The following is a 23,086-nucleotide window of genomic DNA, read 5'->3' as shown; positions in this document are numbered from 1 at the left end:
GTGTGTGTGTGTGTGTGTGTGTGTGTGTGTGTGTGTGTGTGTGTGTGGTAAAATGAATCCTCTAGCTGGGATACAGTATAAAATAGAAAGTTTAATAGGTATTTTAAATGTAAAGGTTATTTCTAGAAGGCTAAATTTGTGTCCTTAAGTTACTAAGCTTCTACAATATATCATCCATGAAAAGAATGGTGATAATAGTTACTTTTTAACTATTATCAAATTGACATTTACCAATATGAATTTAATATTACCAGTTATTGAGTGGCTACTATGGACTAGAAACTTTATGAGATACTTTGGATCCTCTCTTAATTTGATTTTCCCAATTCTAGCAAAAGCAATAGCAACTAATATTTAGTGTTTACAAATTACCAGTCACTGAATTTATAGCTTTGTGTGTGTTTTCTCATCAAATCTTCAAAACAACTCTACAAAGTCAGTACAATTCTTAGTGCCATTTTATAAGTGAGAAAACAGGTTTGGAGAGATTAAATAACTCGCTTGAGATTATACACCTGGTAAATGGCAGGCAGATTGGAACCCCAAGACACAAGTTTACATTACTTTTCTTAGTATTATTATCATCCCTACTATATTAGTAGGAACATTGGAATTCAGAGATGTTGCATCTGCCCACAGTCACAATGCTAGCAAGAGGCAGAGGGGACATGCACACTCAGGGTTTTCTGACTCTACAGACCACACCAGACATGGTGGAAGGTCTCTCAACAGATCTGCATTCCCTAGTGAGGTAACTGGTGTTCTCTATCGCTTCTGTAACATATACAGACTGATAACTCATGAGTACTGCATGAGTGGCAAAGTCAGAGTAGGATATAACTCTCTGGTTATCCATGGCCCATGCTTTGTGCCTTACTGCCTTGCCAAGGATGATAAATTTGAGAGTTAGGAATCATATGCCAGGAAACTTTATGGGAAGTATTTGGACTTAGGCAGACCTCAAAAGGTCCCCCACCACATTCCCTGCCTTGAAAAAGCACTTCCCTTTTCTCTGACATTAACCTATTTGATTTTCAAAAACTCTAGGGAAAGATAATCACATCACATCATGATTATCCTTGTCATAAGAATTTTATTTTCCTTAGAGACTCTACCAATACACTACTTCTAAAATGTAAAGCTTTTAAGGAATAGGAAAGAACAGAAATGACTTATAATGACAGAACAACATTGTTGAAGATGTGAGTCCTAGAACTTCTCTACTTCCCCAACTACTTACTTGACACTTGCTGAATTATTCATAAATGAAAAAAGACGCTGTGTGTTAGACTTGGTGATTAAAATCATTTAAAAAATAATTCATTTAAGTAATTTCTATTTGTTGAATTAATAGGAATGCCAGCTTTTGGAGAGGATTTCCTAGACAGTGATCTGTGATCCTATTTTTTATTTTTATTTATTTATTTATTTATTTTTTGAGAATTGAAGCAGGGGTATGGTGAACAGCTGGGTCATTGTTGTATATACCCCCTATTCTCAAGAATTGTCATTGTAATGGCCAGATCCCTTGTCTTAGTTACTATGGCAATATAACAAATCACCCCACAAAGTAGTGGCTTATTAACAATAATACTTATTAACTATCTCTCATAGTTTCTGTGGGTTAAAAATTTGCATGTGGCTTGCTTGGTAGGTTCTGGCTCAGGGACTTTCAAGAGGTTGCAGTCAGATGTTGGCTGGGTTTACAATCATTTAAAGTGTGGCTGAGGCTGGAGGATTCACTTCCTAGGTAGCGCCCTACATGACTGGCCAGTTGGTGCTGGTTGTGGGTGTGAGGCCTTTGTTCTTCTCTACATGGGCCCCTCCATGAGGCTGCTTGGGTATCCTCTTGACATGGACTGGCTTCTGTCAGAGTGAGTGACCCAAGAAACCAGGCTAGAAGCTGCAGTACTTGACCTGACCTCAGAAGTTACACCCTGTTATTTTTTACCATATTCTGTTGGGGTTGCATAGGATCAAAAGGGGCAAGGGTCATAAGGGGCCATTTTAGAGGCTGGCTTCTGCACCCTCCTGATTTGTCCACCTGGAATCATGGCCATAATCAAAATCTGCTATATTGTAAAGAAAGCTGCCTCTCTTCTCTCTCAGAATTTAAGTTTTTCTGCGGCCTCTTCCTGTCATTTATTTTCTCTTTCTTTAGTACACAGGTTTTAAGGATTTTTTTTTTTTTTAGCCCTTTCTATCCCCTCACCCTGGTGCATATTTGGTTGCTGTATTATTTATTATTGCAGAACAAACCACACTAAACCTTTGTGGTTTAAAATAGCAACTGTTTGTTTGCTTATAATCGTGTGGATCAGTAATTTGGGCCAGGCTAAGTTAGGTGGTATTGGAATCATTTGTCTTCTCTGGAGTCACTCAAGCAACCCAAGTCATCTGACAGCTTGAATGGGGCTGGATGGTCTAAGGTAACCTTAACTCACGTGCCTGGTGTCTGGTAGGTTATTAAGTCCTTGATTCTTCTCTAAGTTGCTCCTCCATAGACCAACTTGGATTCACTCATATAGAGGTTTCAGAGTTGTAATCACATCTAGGAGAAGGCATAAGCATTTTTCAGTTCTCTTCCTGTATTATGTTTGCAAATATTCTACTGGCTAAAGGAAGTCATATAAGCAAACCCAGATTCAAGTAATTGAGAAATTGATGTCACTTCCTAACAGCAGGATTGGCATAGGCACTTTGCAGAGGGCAGTGGTACAGGATGGGAGGAATTATTATGACCATCTGTGCAGTCTGCCAACGTGGCTCTCCTCTATCCTTTGGGATAGCCTTTCCTCATCTGTGTCACCCTCTAAGCTGTGCACTCCCTGAGGCAAAGACTTCGGCTGGGTTATATTTTTCTGTATCCCCAGCACCTTTTCCAGTGTTACATAAATATTTATTGAGTTGGATTGAATGTAAAAACACTCCCCTCTCCCCCCAGAAAAAAGAGATCATGGAAAGGGCAAGTGGAGAATGAAATTCAAACTCATGCTCTATTGACAATTTTGACTGGATTAGTTATTTAAACACCTGCTCAATCCAGGCAAACAAAACCATTAGATTTTTTAAAACTCAGTTATTAGTTGTTTGTCTGAGCTGACTAGCTGTTTTGTCAAAAAGATGGGATAAATTATGGGTGTGTAGGCAAAATAGAAGTACAGTGTGCCAAACAATGTCAGTTTGGCAATACTTTCTTATTGCTGGTTCACATTAGACAACTTTTCAAAGATTACTGTTGATATGCTCCAAAAAAATATAAAGTGGTTAAAAACTTAATTGTTTCCATTAAATTAGTTCTTAAAGTAACAAGTATTATTAGTGACAACACCAGCTTTACTTTTAGCATTCAGTTTAGGATTATTTATGTTTTTTTTCATCTATGACAATGGTTTTCCATTTGAGGGTATATATACATATCTTTAATATTAGAAATATTTCTGATAAGGCTGCATAATCTAAAATTCCCAATTTTCTTTGATTTTGTATTTGACTAGAATTGTATTGACTGGAATTGCAGTGTGGCAATTCTGATTATTTTATCCTGATGAAAGTTGTAGAATATCTGATTAATGAGAAAAATAAAAGCAAGTTGATGTGTGTATATTGGAGCTTATTAAGTAGATAAATTTTCATAGCATGAGATCTATGGAGAAAAAGAATAAAAGAAGCTGTCTGGTAAAAGTTGGGAGATTGAGGGCTGTGTTAAATGCCTTAAAATATGGGGTAGCCAGTACAGCTATGGAACGTAGGTCTCAGAAAAATCATGTGAATTAAAAGTTATTAATAGAGATGGGTATATTCATTATCTATTGCTGTTTACAAAAATTATCCCAAAATGTATTGGCTTAAAACAACAGTGATCATTCATTTTCTCTCATGAGTCAGGAATTAAGACTGGGTATCATGGGATGGCTTGTTTCTGCTCTGTCATGTCTGGAACCTCAGGTGAAAGAATTGAGAATAGGGACTGGAAATAATTTGGAAACTTATTCACTCAGATGGTTGATGCCCGGGGACTTACTAGGGATTGTTGGTCAGAACACCCATATAGAGCCTTTTTAAGTGGCTTGGTTTTCCTCAGAAAATGGTAGCTGGATTCCAAGGATAAAGATAAAAGGAGAGCCAGAGCGAGAGAGAGAATGAAGGGAAACATATATTGCTGTTTATGACCCAGCTCTAGAAGTTATGCATTATTACATCTGCTGCTATCCATTCATGTATGCATTCACAAAGTCCAGCCCAGTGTCCAGGGTTGGGAAAATAGAATCAATCTCTGAATAGGGACTGGCAAAATGCTAGAAGCACTTGAGGAACCAGAAATATTGCTGTGGCCAATTTTGGAAACTATATCCTGCCACCATGGAGCCACCAGAAGTAGTCATGATCACATTGATTTTAAACTTATTAGGCTTTTAAAAAGATATATACTGACATGGAATTTTTTGACTTGTTGTCTGAATAATGAATATGACTAACAGTGTTGGGCAGAACCCAGAATCTTGATTCTAGGGGGAAGGCATTAATTAGAATATCTTTCAGAGAATTCAGAAAACATGAGCAATGATTTTTTTTTTGTCATATTGGTGGTGTGTATTTGTTGCAAGTGATAACAACTGAACTCAGGAACTCAAATTGGTTTCAACAAAAACGGGAGTTTATTGACTTATACAACTGAAAAATTTGAAGGGATAAGGCCTCACATGATGATGTTGGGAATCTGTGTCGCTCCACCTCTCAGCTTTGCTTTCCAATTTTTATTTCTCAGGCAAGCTTTTCTCAAGTCTTAGAAAAAGAAGCCAGCAGTAAGTCTAGGTTTATATCCTTACAGCTTAGCAGCTCAATTGAAACAAAAGGTCTTTTTCCTAATAGTTTCGGCCATAGTTCAGAGCACTGAGACTCATTGGGCTGGACTCTGAAAAAATGACTATGAATTATCTCTGAGTGCTTATGACTCTGATTGGCAAAGCTTGAATCCTGTGTGCATCTGGGGTAGAGTTGGGTTGGCCTCATCTGAATCTCGTGAACTGAGAGCCATGGTCCACCCTGAACTGGCCATTCACAGGAATAGCAGAAGTATAATACTCATAGAGGCACTGGATGCCTGTGGAGAGAAAACACTTTCTGGTTATGATGGAGGGGATGAGTTTGGAGGTCATCAAGAAAACACTGAAATACCCAGGATCAATGCTGTAGGGAAGAAATCAAGAGCTGGAACCTGTTGATTGACTTGGTGAACTATGCATCAATCTGACTTCATTCTTATGTATTTATATGACGCATTTTTATTAACATCTAATATGTGCCAGGAACAGAATTTTATATGTTTAGCTAGTAATGGCAGCTTCAGTCTAAGTGAGAATCACACTTGCCTGGGCAGTCCTGGCCAATGCGTGGGGTGAAGCTCGTAGAAAACAATCACATGAGGACCTCAGTGCCTCTTGGAAAGTTTCATGCTGAGAGGAGGTAAGTTTGAAGGAAAGTGAAAGCCTTCACAATTGCAGAAGAGAGGCAAGTGCAGAGAAAGTTTCCCATTTAGAACAATTCCCTAAACCCAACCTCCCTTGATTTACATGTGAATCCCAAAGAAAACTGTGGGATTAGAAGTCAATATCCCAAATTGCGGTAAAACAAGTAGCATAGCTTTGCAACCTCCCCCAGCAGACGGAAACCCAAAGGAAAGAGAAACATTCTCCTACTTTGCCGCTGAATAACTGGGTAGCTTCTGTATCTTGAGTATTGCAGTATTTCAGATATGGCAGCAAAATAATAGTTCCCGGTAATAATTCCAGCAGGCAAAGTTCAGGCTAGTGGGAAAGTACCTACTTATAAGCTTGTGTTTGCTATTCCCTGGGTACCCAAGAATACCTAGGAACACTTTTTAGAGCAAGAAGGTGAAGGTCAGAACCATGAAAATATGAGATTTTACATGTAAGGGGGGCATTTGCCTTACATATAGTTTGGTGTAGTTCAATAGTTTTCAGTATTACTGGGATACATTCTTTGTTCTTCTTCAATACAAGGGCTGTGGAGTGGACCAACTAAGGAGACTTAATTTAAAAAGTCTGAATTTTAGAGGGATGTCTGCAAAACCATAGTAACATCCAGGGGCATGTTGGAAGTAACCACTATTGTTTTTCAAATATACTGATTACATAATCTGCAATTTAAAAGATGGCCATAATTATCTAATGAATCTTCTGGGATGTTATGTCAGAGATGTTTGGCCTTGTCTAAGATCCAGTACAGAAGATGGTCCAATATAATTCTCTTTAAACTGTTATAGTCTCAGATACTTTAAGGAATCTAAGGGAACTTAATTAGCACCGTGCTGGGCCAAAAGATATAAAGAACAAGACAAAATACTGAGATTACAGAATAGTGGGCTCTAATATAACTATGTTTAAAGTGTAGCATGAGGAGAAGATGAAGATAGACAAGTTCATGGAAGAAGACATTTGAATTTGACTTTGAAAAATGAGTTGAAATTTTCTGAATTGCAGAGACAATGGTCAAAGCCCATTCAAGGTGAGGGAAACAGAATTGCAAACACATGAATAACCCTGTGTTTGGGAAGAGTGAGTAGTTTTGGGGCTAGAGCACAAAGTGTTGGAGGCAAGGACAGGGTATAGAGGATCTTTTTACACCTTGCTTATGAATTTAAACTTGATCATCTGAGACATTAGGAACCATGAAAATATTTAAATGAAAGAGGGACATAATTTGATCTTTGTCTCAGAAGGATTACTTTGGCATCAGTTTAGAAGACTGGAAATGGTCAAGATGAGGAAGAAAGAAGTTAGATCTGTCATTCATAAGCCAGGCTAGAAATGTCTACTGCCAACCAAGAAATATCCACCTTGGTTCTTGGTAACAGTGGGAAGCTGGAGGAGGAGGAGTGGAGTTTTGAGAAAAACCAATCAATTTTATGTTCATCAAGCAAATCAGGTAAGACATTATGTACTTTTATTTATCTAATTTGTATTATATATACTCAAAATAATCTTACATTTTAGATGGTTGGATGTGTTTTATCAAAGGAATGTTACCACAGAGGTGTGCAACCCCATTGCAAATTGTCTTGGTTGGTGATGGCCACATGCTTACCAAGCAGTAGTACTTTCTGTTTGGAGTTTGCTCTGGGCCTATTTCAAATTTCGTGAAGATAATGAAAGCGAAAAGGAATTAATAGTCTATTATATTTAATATAGCATGACTTTTATTTGAGTATGTCAAGAAGATACAGAATAATTAACTTTTTGAAAAGATTGAATGAAAGGATTCAAATAGGCTGCCTTTGACAGAATTTATGTAAATGTTGAAGTTCTTAATGTTGTTGTTATATTGTACAATTAGGGCTAAATTTTTAATGTCAAAGTATGATTCAAGATGTAAACATTCACTCAACAGATTTTGGAATAAATGCATATTTTAAGGGAAAGCCTCTGTCCCTATAACATTTCCATCCTTGGATCAATTCCCAATTGAAAGTTTGGTCCAGCTTTAGGTTCTGGAGGCAATCCTGTTCCTGGTTTGGGAAAATTAAGAAGGCTCAGGCAGATAGCTTTGGTGGAGCTATATATTAAGGTCTTTGGACAGCTCTTACTCTGATCTAATATCTTTGATTTATTAACTAGAATCCTAAAACCAAGCCCAACCTTGTATCCCGGTTTCAGTAGCATATTTTAATCCCTGTCCTTTGTCCTAATTCCTGCTTTGATAATGCATTTAGTATTCCTATTCCTTGAGATTGTCACTCTGACCTAATGACCATGGGATTGTGCTATTTTCCACGGGGCTTCTCAGACAATTCAACCATCTCTGTATCAGCTGCCTCCCCGTGTCACCCTACTCTGCGCTCTGCTTCCTGGGGGGATTTACTCCCGTTCTGTACAGGTAGCTAGATCTTATTGCTGGTTCTCAGCCTCGTTTGGCTTCTTCTGTCTATTTGCAGACTGTTCTGTGGTTCTAAAAATAAGCAGACCACAATATTCTGTATTTATTCTAGGATACTGATTTTGAGACAGTTTCCTCTAGAATCTGCGGTGATATTTCAAGAACTCCATGTTTATAGTTAATACAATTTTATTTAAAATATTCTTGATTATTATAAGCCTCCTCCAAAGTGTTAACTTTATGGCAGTGGAGCATGGATTCTGAAGTCAAGCTGCTGGGGTTTAAGTCCCAGCTTCAACATAAATCACTTGAGTGGCCATAGAGAAGTTGATTTTTTCCTCAAAGTTTTGGTTTCCTAATATATGAAATTATTATAATTATGGCCCTTGTGGGATAAAATGAGATTATCTAAGTAGAGAATTCATCACAGTGTTTGAAATATTGGCTGGCAAATATTGTTAGTTGCCCACCTAAGTTAGTCTGGCCCTCTGACAGTTTTGTGATGAAGAGTGATTGGAACACAGCCACACCCATACATTCACCCTACTGTCTATGGCTGTTTTCATGCTGCAATGACAGAATTCTATATGGTGGGCGCCTGGGTAGCTCAGTTGGTTAAGCGACTGCCTTTGGCTCAGGTCATGATCCTGGAGTCCCGGGATCGAGTCCCGCATCGGGCTCCCTGCTGAGCGAGGAGCCTGCTTCTCCCTCTGACCCTCTTCCCTCTCGTGCTCTCTATCTCTCATTCTCTCTCTCTCAAATAAATAAATAAAATCTTTAAAAAAAAAAGAATTCTATATGGTGATAGAGACTATGTGGCCCACATGCCTAAAATATCTATTATTTGGCCCTTTACAGAAAGAGTTTGCTAACTGCTGGCTTAAACCATCGTTAATTTTTCTTTTACTTGAGATTGAAAGCATCCTAATGAATACATTAGAAACTTTCAATAAATATTAGCTAATATTATTCTAGCAAAAAACTCTGCAAGGGAGTTACCACCTTTTTTCCCCAGTCTTCTACATAAATGTCCCATCTCCTCATTTGAAGAGTATCTTGAGATGGCAAAGAAAACAGATTGTAACAAACAAACAATCCCATTCTCATTTTGCAGATATTTACCTGGGAGTGAGGGCTTTTATTTACACCATAAAACCAATTGCAAAAATATGAAAAATAAATTAAATTGTATGTAAGGCTTATATAAGGCTGCACCTGTCATATGTACCTCTGATTTCAAAATGAATGTTCATCAAAATCCATTCATTTTCTTTATTCATTAATCTTATAAGGAAAATATGTATACAAACTTATACATATGTTTTAAGATATTCAACTATTTTATATAATAAGATACCAAGCAAGATTCCATTTGGGAAAAAAATTCTGTTCCTCAAAATAAAGTTGAATGGGTGTTGGAAAAATTTTAATTGGCTACTTAACTTAGAAATGAGGCCCCCGTTCTTAAGATCTTTAATTAGTTCTGAAGCTTTTTTGCCTATCTTAAATTGATTGAAGGGCTTTATAGGTTATAAGAAAGGGCACCTATCATTCTGGTTATCTGCCTCTGTAATACCAAAAGGTATTTATAATAGGAGAATGATGAGTGGTCAAGTTATCACTTCCCCTAACTAGTTGAGTGAGGTTGGTCAAGTCCCCTGAACTCTCCAAGCCTTGGTTTGCTATGGCAATACCTTAGCAGCCACCATGAGGATCAGAGGATATTGTTCTCTTCAAATACTTACTACTTCATTGCACAGATCTGACGCTATGCTATGTTGTATATGCATGTAGACGTTCTGATGATTATTACTACTAGACTGAAGATAGTGGAGTTAAATTGTCTTTGTTGGTATTCGTTTTCAATAGTAAACTAACTAAATACAATAAAACCTAAACGGTTGAGCCAGTCGTGGGAAAATAACATTGTAAAATGAATACATGATTGGTTAAAAATAGTATAAATCCCTGTCCTAGGATTCTACAGGACTCCTGGTTGCATGTGATGAGATACAAAAGCAAAAAATACTTAAATTTGCTTTAGGCGAAAAAAATTCAATGACAGACAAACTGAAAAGCCTAGAATGCACACTTGTGAGGGCTCTCTGGCATGGCTAGGTACAAGAGTCAAATTATGTTTTTGTAACCTCTCTCTCTCTCTCTCCTGCTCCTTCTCTCAACCATCTCTTTCCATTTTTGCTTTGCTGTTCTGTGTGGTAGTTTCATTCTTAGCCAGGGTTTCTTCCTATGATGACATGTAGTAGGTCTAGTGAAACATTCAACCTGTTTAGCAATTTCTGTAAAAATCCCGGGTGTCATTCTCATTCTCTTATTTATGGACAAGGGGACCTACATTACATGTCCATTCCTCAGAACCAGTTGTTAGGTCTGCGCCCAACCAAATCTGAAAGGCTGAGAACAGGGTAAGGGTTGGCTTTCTAAAAGGAGGAGAGAGCTTCTTTCACCGCAATTGAAATGCTGAGAAGATGTCCGTTACTCTCACCTCCTAAGTGTATGATCTTGGACAAGTTCTTGGCCTTTCTGAACCTTTGATTCATTGCCTTCTATTGGTAAGAATAGTTACTCTAAAACTAAAGCTAATTAAACGGCTTAACGTATTAATAAGCTTCCCAGAGTGCTGGCATTAGGTACCCTTAGTATATCTAATTCTTTCCCCTGTTTTTAGTGGCATGGAAATAAGATTTTTGAGGAAGCCAAGTGTAAAATAGGAGTCATTCTGAAATTTATACCATAATTTCATTTTCCTTTTGATCTCACACATTTATAAATAGAAGTCATGAACATCTATATAATATTTCATTTAGGTCTGGGCTACTTCAGGCAGCAAACAGACATATCCTGTGGCCAAGGGGATAAATTTAGCTCTTGTGTTCTTTTAGGACCTTGTGATACTCAGGTTGTTCCATTTATATACCCGGTGGAAGATGTCAAAATGTCATCAGAGACAGAAATGTCTGAACAAGCTCAGTATCTGTTGGCTCCTAGAGAATATTAGCCACCCCAGGCACAGGAGTCAAGAGAACTGTGGGACTATCAATCAATGTGTTGATTGGTAATTTGCTACTCTCCTGCTTTGTCCTGTTAATGTGAGGACAAAAGCTGAGTTAATATTGACACAATCTGAGGAACATGTAGCAATCTGAATGTGTTGTTTGTCCAATGAAGCCATGGTTATGTAGCTTTAGAAGTGTTAAATGTAATTAGTTGTAACTGATCTTGACTATCAAAAAAATGCATGGGAGGCAGGTTGTGGGGTATCCTTTTAGTTCCTGATTGATTTTTGCTGTAGGTTGTTTTTTGTAATTTTTCTAATAACAAACGTTGTGTGACAATATAACCTTCCTTCTAGCATATCGTGATCCTCGGTTTCTTGGTCCTGACATAATCCATTAGTAGCTGCATTATAAGCCCAGGTAAAAACACAGAACTGGTCAAGTCCCATTACAATGACAACCTTTGTTTAACAAAATGGTTTCCAAGTCTCTTTCTGTCGCATAATAAATTCAAGTAGCATAGAATAAAACATTTTGGTACCACAAAGTATTTGAAGACTCCCTTCAAATTCCTCTTAAGTAATTATGAAATCATTCATTGCTTATTCAACAATTTAAAGATATCTACTGTGTCTGCTGCTTGGCATCGAGCTTATAGCAGTGGACAAAACAAAAGCCCTGCTCTCAGAGAAATCACATTCTAGTGGATGGCAAAATCAGTTGTATTGGTTTGCTTGAGCTGTCATAACAAAATGCTACACACTGGGTTACTTAAATGGTAGAAATTTATTTTCTCATAGTTCTGGAGGCTAGAAGTCCAAGATCAAGGTAGCAGCAGATTTAGTTTCTCCTGAAGCCTCTCTCCTTGCCTTGCAGATGGCACCTTCTTGCTGTGTCCTCAAATGGTTTTTCCTCTCTGTGTGAGTGCCCCTGGTGTCTCTCTCTGTGTCCAAATTTCCTCCTCTTATAAGGACACTAGTCAGATTTGATTAGGGCCCACTCCAACAGATTCTTTTTAACTTAATCACCTATCTGAAGTCCCTATCTCCAAATACAGTCACATCTGTACTGGGGGTTAGGGCTTCAACATATAAACTTTAGGGAATACAGTTCAGCCCAGAACAACAATGAAAATGAAACCAATGACTGTGCATTATTAAAGATGGTACCCCAGTGCTATAAAGAAAAATAAAGCAGGGATATGATCGGGTGGTGAAAGGGGCAGTGTTGTAATCAGGATGGTCAGAGAAGGCCTCTTTGTTGAAATGAAGAGGAGGAGTAAGGCATGGTAGTATCTGGGCAAGAGTGTTTTAGGCAGAGGAGATGGTGTTCAGTGTAGTAGAAAAAGAGCCAAGAGACAATGCAGCCGGAGTGAAGAGTGTGAAGGGCTAAGACGAGATCAGAGGTACCTGGGGCCCATCTTAGAGGGCTCAGAGGCCCACTCAGAAAAGGATGCCATGGGCGGGGGACAAAAGATTACTAAACCCACCATCAAGGTTCAGTGTGGTCCATGCTGGTGGGGTTCTGCAGGGTGTTGTGGGTAGGCTGGCCACAGTGCCAAATGACAGTGTGGGGCACCTTGTTCAGATATCAAGATGGCGACAGCAGGCTATTGAATCAAGTGCAGGGGCCTTCTGGTTGCAGGACCTTGTGCAACTGTGCGGGTCGCATGCCCAGGCTGTGGGAATATAAGAGCGATGTAGCTGGCTCTACACAGAGGTTTCTTCACAAGTGAAATACATGGTTGGAAAATTGTGTAGTCTTATGGAAAGTGTATTCCCAGAGTGCAGATTTGAAGTTCCTGGTCAATTCCCAGTTTCCTTGTTTTCTATAGTCAGGGTTCTCCTGAGAAACAGAACCAGTAGGGACTATATACATATATATGAAGATTTATCAAGAGGAATGGGCTCATGCAGTTGTGGAGGCTGAGAAGTCCCACAACCTACGTTTGTCCTCTGGAGACCCAAGAAAGCCAGTGGTGTGATTTAGTCCAGCTGGAAGGCCTGAGAACCTGGGAAACGAAGTGTTGTAAGTCCCAGTCTGAGGATTGGAGAAGATGAGATGAGATGCCCCGGTTCAAACAGTGAGGCATAAAAAAAAAGGGATGAATTCCTCCTTCCTTTTGCCTTTTGTTCTACACAGGCTCTTGGGGATTGGATGGTGCCCACCCACATTGGGGAGGGCAGTGTAGCTAGAAGGCATCAAATCAAATAATCTTGTCTGAAAATATTGTCACAGACACACCCAGAAATAATATTTAATCTGGGCACCCTGTGTCCAGTCAAGGTGACACATAAGATTAGCCAACACAACCAGAGAAACCTTGGGTAAGTTATGTAACCCAACTGGTCCTAAATTTCTCACCTGTAGAAGAGGGATAATAGGCCCTGTCTTAAAAGGTTTGGTTTTGGTCCAATTTAGCCAAATAATAGTGAAAATGTTTGGTAAACTATAGAGTCCCATAAAAGGATTATGATTTAGTAATATATTTAAATTGCTTCTCCTTTATGTTCTGTTTTGACATCTCCTCCTTCCTGTAATTCCTGAACAAGGAAAGCATTTTGTGAACTAATGGTGATAATTTGCACTAGAAATAAAAATTATTCACCTCTTTTTTATGCAGGAAATCAGTCTCATTATGCGATACGTTTTATTATGGGCGAGAAGCCCAGACGTCAGATTGAATGTTATGCTTTGTCTCGTGACAAAACTGAGACTGTATATATCAATGGTCTTTATTCCTCTGCAGCAATTATTTGGTAAAATGAACCAATTCTAAGGGAGCCCGTTGTCCTGGCCTCCTCCCTCCTACTTCTTTCCCCTCTAGACAGTCATTTTTCTGCCTCTCTTGCCCAGCTCTCTCCCCAAAGAGCAGCTGTATTCGTATGTCTCACCCTGAGAGGGCAGGCAACTGGCTGCCGTCAAATTCACTCTGTGGCCTGGCCAGTGGGGAGCCATGGAGTGCCATCTGCTTGCCTCCGCTGCAGGAACTGAGTGTCACCTCTGCAGCCGTCCTGTTTACAGAAGGATAATAGAGTTATTCTTAACTAAGTGTATTGTTTGCCAAAGAAAGGGGCATACTTTCAAGCAGTAAATAAGGAGGAAGATGTAACCAACGCTGGTAAGCTTGCATATTTGGCTGCATATTTTAGTTTTCCTATAATCAAGTGAGAGATGACCACAGGCACATTGGGGACATACCTCTGATTGAATGCAACTTCAAACAGTGTGTCCCTCTCCACACAAAGATAAATGACCAGAATGCCTGACTTGTTGAAATGGAAATCTGTAAAAAAAGAAATATTTATTTTTACAAGTTCTATTAATTGTTTTGATCCTCAGAATCTCCCTTTGTAGCAACCCCGCCCCCAGTCCTGTCTATTGTTCCTAGGGCTACACTTGCAGTGTGGGGTAATAAGAAAGCACGGGCTTTAGCGTGAGACTTATACTATTTCTAAACAAAAGCACTTAAGTGTGGAACGTAGTCCCGTGCTCTACAAAGAGAAGATTCATAGCAGGTGTGAGTAAAAATGAGGAAAAGACAAAGAGATGAGACTTTAAAATGTCAAGAAATGAGAACGGAGTAAAAGGAGCAGCTTGGTAAAAAATGGTGCAAAAACTGGAGAAATATATAAAGGAAAATGGAAAGCAGAAAGGAATTTTTAAGTAAAGAGAAATGCCAGAGGAAAAAGGAAATTTATATCAGTGTCTTTTGTCTTAAAATCTTTTGTCTTACTTTGGTTTGAAAGGGGCTTTTCTTACTTGAGAAGATATTTTTTTTATCAGTGACATTTGTCTCTTACCTATATTTCTTAGAACATTTGGGAATCTTGGTCACTGATCTTTATATTTAGAGGACCAAATGGAAATTTTATAAAATTCTTGCTATTTTTAATACAGCTGCTGCTTGATCCCAATTGAATGTAACATCAGCAGTAGATGCCACTGACTGAACACGGCTATTCACAGAAATTTTCTCTTCCATTGGGGCAGGATTAAAATTTTCAGTAAGTTAAATGAGAACACTAGGGATCACTGCCACAACAGTCGACAGGTTTTGAGATTGTTCTATTGATAAAATACTTTCTAGTCCTTTCTAGTAAACAGTGGCTTCTCATTCTTGAAACTCTAAGCATTCAGTGATACCTAAATAATAAACATAACAGGAGGGTTGGAGACAACTTTTTCAGCATAAAGTGTATTCTGTCTCTCACCTATTTCCTCAGCTGATACTTGAAGATTTTTATTTTGAGGTATAGATTCTACACTGAAGTGCAGCACAAGTTCTGACCACAGTAGAGTTGCACTTTGTAGCTAATTTGCTCCTTCTCTTTAATTTGCTAAAGAGCAAGATATTAGAAAAAACCCTGGAAAGTTTTCAAGGGAATTATCTTACTTTCTGGCATTGTGTGGTGTTTATATTTTTATAAGCTTACTATGGCTCTAGAGAGAATTCTGTAGCAAGACAAAGAAGGGGGCTTCTCTTGGAATGAGTTTATCAATAAAATGATTGCAAAATGAGTTTCCTTTCAGAGTTTTGAAATCACGACAACATCCCAGTTTTTACAAACATGTCTGATTGGTTAAAAACAAAATTAAAAATGATTTTTGTGTGCCTTCAAGATATTTTTGTAGAAATAATTTTTTATTTTTGTTTATTAATAACAAAGTTACAATACCAGTAATTTTGATCTTCCATCGTTACCTATGAATATTGTGCTCTGAAAAATTCACATGATAAAGGGCAAATTTCCCTTTCTTCCCCTCAGAATATCTATTTTCCTTGATATTAATCTGACCATAAACAGAGCTATGTGACATACTAAATCTTATTTCTCAGCACCAAAGACACAACACAGAAAATAATCAAGAGATCCTCAAATCAAATTTTGCTGACAGTCCTAGGAGGACTATTAGAGTCAGTCTTCAAGTTTCGAATAGTTCTTTCAAATGACCTAGAGAATCATTTGATACCTATTTGTTCATTACAATTGAAAAAATGACAGGAAAATGAAAGTACCAAGCCAACAGGAAGCTTTTAGAAGTTAAGTATTATTATTGTAGCATTATTATCAATTTGAGTCATTGTAGTAGTAATAATTGAAACTATTCATAATCAGAGAGAGGAATTTATGGCCAAAATTATAAAAAGTATTTTGTTAGGGCTGTTAGTCAAGGCTTTTCACCGGAACAATGTCTATTGAATAAAATATATTATTAAAAATTGGTTTCTCATTCTTGGTAGAATATTTTTAAAAGATCTGTTGTTGTACATGTTATTAAAGTAACTGGCTCCTGAGGAAAGAACAGATTTTGTTTGATAGTCTTCTCATAAATTTGAGTACTAACGTCCTGATTAAACCAAAAATCTTCATGGATGATTCCCAAGAATAAAGACTTCTCTAGTCTCTTTAAAATGATTCTACAGCAACTTTCCAAATTTAAAGACTTCTCTCATTTCAAACTCTGAATGGATTGTGCAGCAGAGATTAAAACTTGGACTCCTTGACTTCTGGTCTTTTCCTTGTCTCTTCTACTTTAATTGGTTATATCACACTCCTAATTCCCCCTAGAGCTAAGAGACCAGGGGAAATGGTATGAATTAAAGAAGAAATGTGCACATATTTCATAGGGAATTCATAAAATGGATCAAAAAATTAGTGGACAGTTTTCATTTAAAATCCATCCAACTCCAAAAAAGGGAAAGGCTAAATGGAGATGGGTAAGGGCCTTTCTATATGAAACTTACTTGTTCGGATTTGCTGGGCATTTCCCTTCATTTGTCCAGATGCAGCTATTTACTTCTCAAACAGGCTGTTCTGCTACGGAATTGGTTCGTGCCCTTGTAGAAATGCTAAGGCTCTTGGCTGGGGCAGATGATTGCCTCTCCACATCGTCTCTTTACTGGGGCCTGTGGCTACCACAGTGATTTTTTTTTTTTTTTTTTACTCTGCCTTCTTTATTCTGTGTTTTGGAATGCTGCTCTGGGTACTTGATTCAAAGATACCTATCTCCTTGCCTGGGTGCTTGCTTCTCTATTATTATTGCTCATCTGTTTTAGCCCACAACCTTACATTAAACTCAGATGTGTCCTGAATTCGGGTGTGGGTATTGCATACTTATTTTTCTTTCTACAAATAACTTATCTAGCTGTTAAGCACCTGGGTTCTACGTTAACTCATAATTTCCAGGAATTATTCCACTTTGGTATCTGTCCCATGCTCTAGGTTCACTGTAGGCTACGTGTTACTTCTCTATTCCTTACCTTGTCTTTGAGATCTACTTGCCTCCCACTGTTTCAGAGCAAATATTTACCAAGACCTCTAGAAAGGGCCTCTGGATTCCTTAACAACCCCGCTTTCCTCCTTGAGAAGCCCTGAACAAATATTTCTTCATTATGTAGCTGGTCCTTGTACCCAACTGTCAATATAATGGTATTTATAATAAACAAAAAATAGGAGTCCTGAAAGGTAAATGTTTGAGTTTGATGCCAGAGTCTTCTGTTCTCTTAGCTAATTAATACGACGTTGGTTTAGATATGGTGGGTGTACATTGCTCTGAGTCTGAGGAAAAGTTTATAAATCTGGAAAAAAATGTTTTGTAAGTGTGTGTAGTAGTAATATTGCTGAACAAAACCAGGTGCCAACCAAAAAGCCTAGCTTTGAAGGAAAGCCTCCTGGTTGAGTTATGAGACAGCTAGAGAGCAGCAAAATAGATATGGATCCATAAGCCCTGCAGGAAAAACAACTTTAATCAGGGCCTGACACATTGGGTGATTGTAACGAAGTCCCTTGGTATGTGTAAGCCCTGGATCAAATGGTACCAATTGACTATTGACATGCGTTACATTAGTGTAAAACTGGATGAAAAACTGGCTATTGCCCTGCACAGACTCCAATAATGAGAAGTGAGGTTCTTGTGAAAGAAGAGGACTTGGTTTGTTTTAGGAAAACATATGTGCACTGGCCCAGGTGATACCTCTGGTGGACTGAAATTCCTTTGGTGCAGCCTTTAGACACTGTAGTGGCATTTAGTGCTGTCTTTCCAGGCCTCTCCTCATGACAGGCCTCTTTGACTCCTGAAATTGATTCCATGGTTCTGAATACCAGTAGCTAATGCTGGCGGCCTGATCCGGGAGCCAGGAACATCGTCCTGCCCTGAGCGCACCTAAAATGGATTTTACAAGGGAGTGGTGCATACCATGCGTCTGGGTGCAGTGAGGCATGTTTCTAGCACTTTTCACAGATCATAAATTAATTTCAAATAAACCTCTCTCCTCCCACAAAATATAATGCCAGAGAAAAACTGTCATCATGGTTTTTCTATAGCATAGTGCCTGAGGGGGTAAAAGTCATTTTCTCCTGCATTTGTTGACTGCACACATGACAGGCGCCAAATGCTAGGCTGTCCATAAATGCGTGGCATGTGTGTCCAATTCAAAATAATTTGTAGTTGGGAGTAGATTCTCCACACCTTCAGCTCTGAACCTGAAAGAGTGGAAAGAGCTGTGCCTACTCCAATTTGAAGATGGGTATTATGTAAAGTCCCAAACTGACATGTCAGGAGCCCCCAAATGTCCTGTCTTCACTGTTCTGTATTGCAAATGTAAGTGATTATTCTTGATAGTTATTCTGGAAAAGGTAAGAAGGAGCAAGTAGGACATGTAGTCTTATTTTACTACTATGCGTGGGCATCTGGTAAACAATAAAATAATGCTCTTTAATATTGCTGCAAGATGGGAAGCATGAAATCAGGTTTTCCAGAACTTAAAATTCATAGTGTTTCTTTAATGTGTGTGGAGCACCTGCTTTTTTATACTTAACCAAAATTTACTAAATTGATTATATTAAATTTGGTTGATATCATTAGTTTAGTTTTCTTGTTTTCTTTTGCCTTATTATATAGTGGGGGGCCAAAGAAAGCCTTATTTGATTAACTATGTTATTTTTTAAAGTGATTGTGGGTCAAAGAGAATAGGAAATACTGAGCTGATGGAAGAGGGAGGAAGGAAAGCAGATGTTTTGTTAGTAGCGAGTATCCAGGAAAACTCCATATAAACTTTCATCAGTAGTCTTTTCTTCCTGCCTAGATCCTCTCCTGATTTCTAGAACTACCTATCTAACTTTCTATAGACTACTCTTCTCCTATATTCTATGGGTACCTCAAACTCAACATCCAACTAAACTGCTCATTTTTCCTCTAAATGTGTTCATCCTTTCATAGTCTCTGTCTTAGGGAATGATACCATCATTCAACCAAAGACAGAAACCCAGGAGTCCTCTCGGGTTATTTTGTCCACCTTCACTCTTACCTAATAGCTATAAATAGTTCATTCAGTTTTATCTCCAAAGTTCCCTACCCTTTTATAGCCAAGTCTACTGTTTTAGCAGTTCTTGCTTGGATTACTGGGCAGTGGGCTCCCTGACTATCCTCCATCCCACTTTAACTCAGTCTTTACCCTGCAGCCATAGCCTTCTAAAGGCAAATAGGATTACATCACTTCCGTGATTAAACCTTTGACAAGTTCTTAATGATATATCTGTGGTTGCTTCTTTAATCTTACTTCCTACTACTGAGCCTCTGGGGTCCTTTCACTGTATGAAGAGCAGTTTTCAATCAGTACAGTGCTGTTTCATAATGCCATGTCATTGCATATGCTATTTTCATTACTGGAAACACCTTCTTAACTTTGGAACCTGGTTGGAGATTGCAAGTCCATTCATTGTGAACTCATATTTCTTCATCTGGGAAGCCCTCCATGATGTCTTAGTTCAAATTATTCTTTTTCTCTAGCCCTCCTAGTATTGCTGGTTTCTCTGTTTCCCTTATTTATTCTAAGCTCTTTAGGGTCAAGAGCAGTGCTTTTTATATTTTTGTAGTGCAGTCCAGTCCCTGATATATGATGGATACTCAATGTATATTTGTTGAATCAGCATATGGATGCAATGATAAAAGCAGAACTTGTTTGGGATGAGGGATGAGGAAATATCAGTTTGGAGAGAAGATTTCTATTATGTTGGGGGATTTGGCAATATGTAGACTTAGGAACTAAATGAAGATTTGATCTTAATTCAGATTATTTGATTTGAATTTCTGGGGCATATTGATCCTGAGGAAGCCAACAGCTATTGGAGATTACTGTAAGGGTGCAGAAATAGTAACATTCATATAAAAACTGAAAAAAGACTTAAATTCCTCTTGCCCTTCCTTTCTACCTTTCCCCTTCTCTCTCTGTAAAATAAATATATTATAATGGATTTTTATATTTTAAGGTGACTATATTGATATGTGTGCGTGTGTGTGTGTGTGTGTGTGTGTATGTAACTAAAAAAAACCTTAAATACAGTATAATTCTTTTTTTTAACTGAACAGTAGCATGTTGATGTTGGTCATGATCTGAAAAAGACTTTGGGGCTAGGAAGGGAAAAGGGAACTCAAGTAATGGCAAAGCCAGAGTATATATTTTGAGAACCAGCCCTAGGTGAGAGGAAGAAGCAGAGGCAGAGTCCTGGGGCCTCAGAACTTCATTCTCTGCCTGTCGAGGAGGGAGTGGGAGTCAGGGCTAAGTGGTGCACGGGGTTCCCACTTTCTCAGCTGTGCAGATACCATGGACAGAGCTAAGGCTGCGTTCCTCTGGATTAGTGAAGACGCTGGGTACATGTGGGAACTTTTTTGTTGTTGTTTTTTTGTTGTTGTTTTGTTTTGTTTTTTCCTTTTGTAAGTCATACTGAACTGATTATGAACATCAGAATTACCAAAAGCTTTGTCTAGCTCAGTTATCCTCTGCTCATACTCTGCAGTTTTAGCAGTGCTGAGAATTGCCAGTCAACATGTTAGATATCCATTCCATTGTAAGCCCACCCTCTCGGGCTTTCTCTTAAATGGGAGAGAAGCACCTAGGGAAGAAAATGCATCCAGTGACTTCTGCAGTAGGGGGTTCATGAAAAGGTAGCTGAGACTGCCAGGGATTTAAAGGCATATATGGCCAAACTAAAATGGCAGGTAGATTTTCATTTGTGGGATACTCTTTACTTCAGTGTGTAAATGTAAGTTGTTATCCTAAGATTGTTTTCACCATCTGGCCAAAAAGCAATATATGTGCTCCCAAGAAGGAAAAGCCACCAGTTCCTATGTTCTAAGCGCTAATCCAGATACTTTAACTTACTCATCCTAACAGCACTTAGGCATGGGTTTATCATCCTGATTTTGCCATTTATAAGAAGCTGGGCTTCACATCTAGTAAGTGGTATAGCTGGGTTCGACTCTGGGTCTGGCTGATTCGGATCCCTGTTCACATTCTCTTCTCCACATCACATCTGGCTGGCAGCAAGAGAGTCAAATCTGACAGGGACCGTGAAAAGCCTGGAATTTTCAGCCCGCTAGGCAAGCAGTAGTGCCATAGAGGTAAGTCACTGTGAGCTCTGTCATTTATTTCTGTCTACTTTAAATCTCTTATCTGTAGGGTGAAAAGCATTTACAAAGCTTTCAGAAAAATGCTTTGTGATTACCAGCACTAGGCGAGCAATGGCTTGCCTGTTTTCCACAGATAGCTGCAAAATATGTCTTTTAGGGAGAATTATCTGCTTCCTTCCACCTAGATTCATATACAAACACACTGATGAAAAAATCTGTTTTGGAAATCCCATAGTCCTAGGTGTTAGTAGATACTTTCTCTTCTGGGCTGCATTGAATCAGATGAAAAAAAAAAAACAAAACAAAACCAAACCTTGAAAAACAAAAAGTAAATATTCAGTTGTAAATAAATAAGAATTGTTACCTCCTGGTAACAAATTCCTGTTCTAGAGTAATTCCTGTTAAATCTAAGAATTCCTGGGTGTAATTCTATTGATATGAAATATCAGGTATTCCCCACCAATGTGCTAGATATTTTTTTGTGTGTGTTTTGTAGAAAATAATTAAGGAAAGGGTTATTAATTCTTTACCACTTAAAAAACATAGCTAGCCCCTCTTGTTAGGGTCTACTTGGATGACACTTTTACCTTGAATTGGCATCTCCCGTGGTCTGATGACAGCTTAATCTTCATTGTCCTTTGTATTTTTCCATGTAGACTTCAGCTATGGGAATAATTCTTCACAAATTGCGCAGCTGACCTTCTCTAAGTAGGCCCCTTCTGCATGGTTAGAAGATTTAGAATTGCACAAAAATGTCATGATTCATGAATCCCTAGATACCTTGGACTTCTTGCTCTAATATACCTTGTTGAAAATATAGACCCTGAGATCCTCGCTGCTTTCCCAGGTGGACCTGCGGAACCTTCAGGCCTGGAGCTTTGGTCTTGCTGTAGCCGCTATGCTTACTGTCCTGCTTGAGCTTCTGGAGTCAGGGAATTCCTGAGGGAGGAAATTCTGAGTCCTTGATAAAGAGCTAGTTTTTGTAATATTCCCACTGAAAAGAACGAACATAACCTTTAAAGGGTAGAGGATTTGTTATTCTAAGTCTCTTTTATAGTCCAAGCTTCCTGATTGTATTTGAGATGTCTCTTGCTCGCAAAGTACACTGTCCTGGCTGGAAAACACTTGAATCAGCCAGCCATGGTAGGAAGACTGCTTTGCTCAACTCTGCTTTGCTGTTAAAACATTAAGTGTAATCTGATGTGTCAATAGAGTCACCTCGGGTACCCAGAATCATTTTAATTCCTCTTACTGTCAAAACATACTGTCAATACTGACACGAATTGGCATTAAAAATATATGCGAAATCACCTGGAGAACAGCACTTTTTACTGATAGGAGGTCTTTTTAAAAGCAGTGACTGTCAAAGATTCAATTTGAACTCTTTTTTGGCTTTGAATTTTACAGAGTAGCTTTTTTTTTTTTTTTTTAAACCTGACCTGTTTTGCATCATTCAAGCCTATCAGTGGAGGAAAGAAGCTTTTCCTTTTTATCTGACCCTATGGGAGATGTTGTACATTCCCAGTGTGTGCCCCGAAACAGATGTGCAAGATGACACATAAGGGGATGACATCACTCATGGCTAGTGATTAAATGCTTCCCTGGGACTCACAAAATGCACTCAAAAGAAAATGGAAAGGAGGAGTGATGATCACAACATCTATACTCCACCTGGGTGCATGTTTTTGCCACTGTAGATAGATTTTAATTGGGGAGAAATATGAACGCACAAAATGAAAGAATATAAATATTAAAATATTAGA

Source organism: Callorhinus ursinus, unplaced genomic scaffold (genome assembly GCF_003265705.2).
Source record: "Callorhinus ursinus isolate GAN/ISIS: 27379988/994484 unplaced genomic scaffold, GSC_fseal_2.0 scaffold42, whole genome shotgun sequence".
Classification (NCBI taxonomy): Eukaryota; Metazoa; Chordata; class Mammalia; order Carnivora; family Otariidae; genus Callorhinus; species Callorhinus ursinus.
This window is presented reverse-complemented; position numbering follows the sequence as displayed.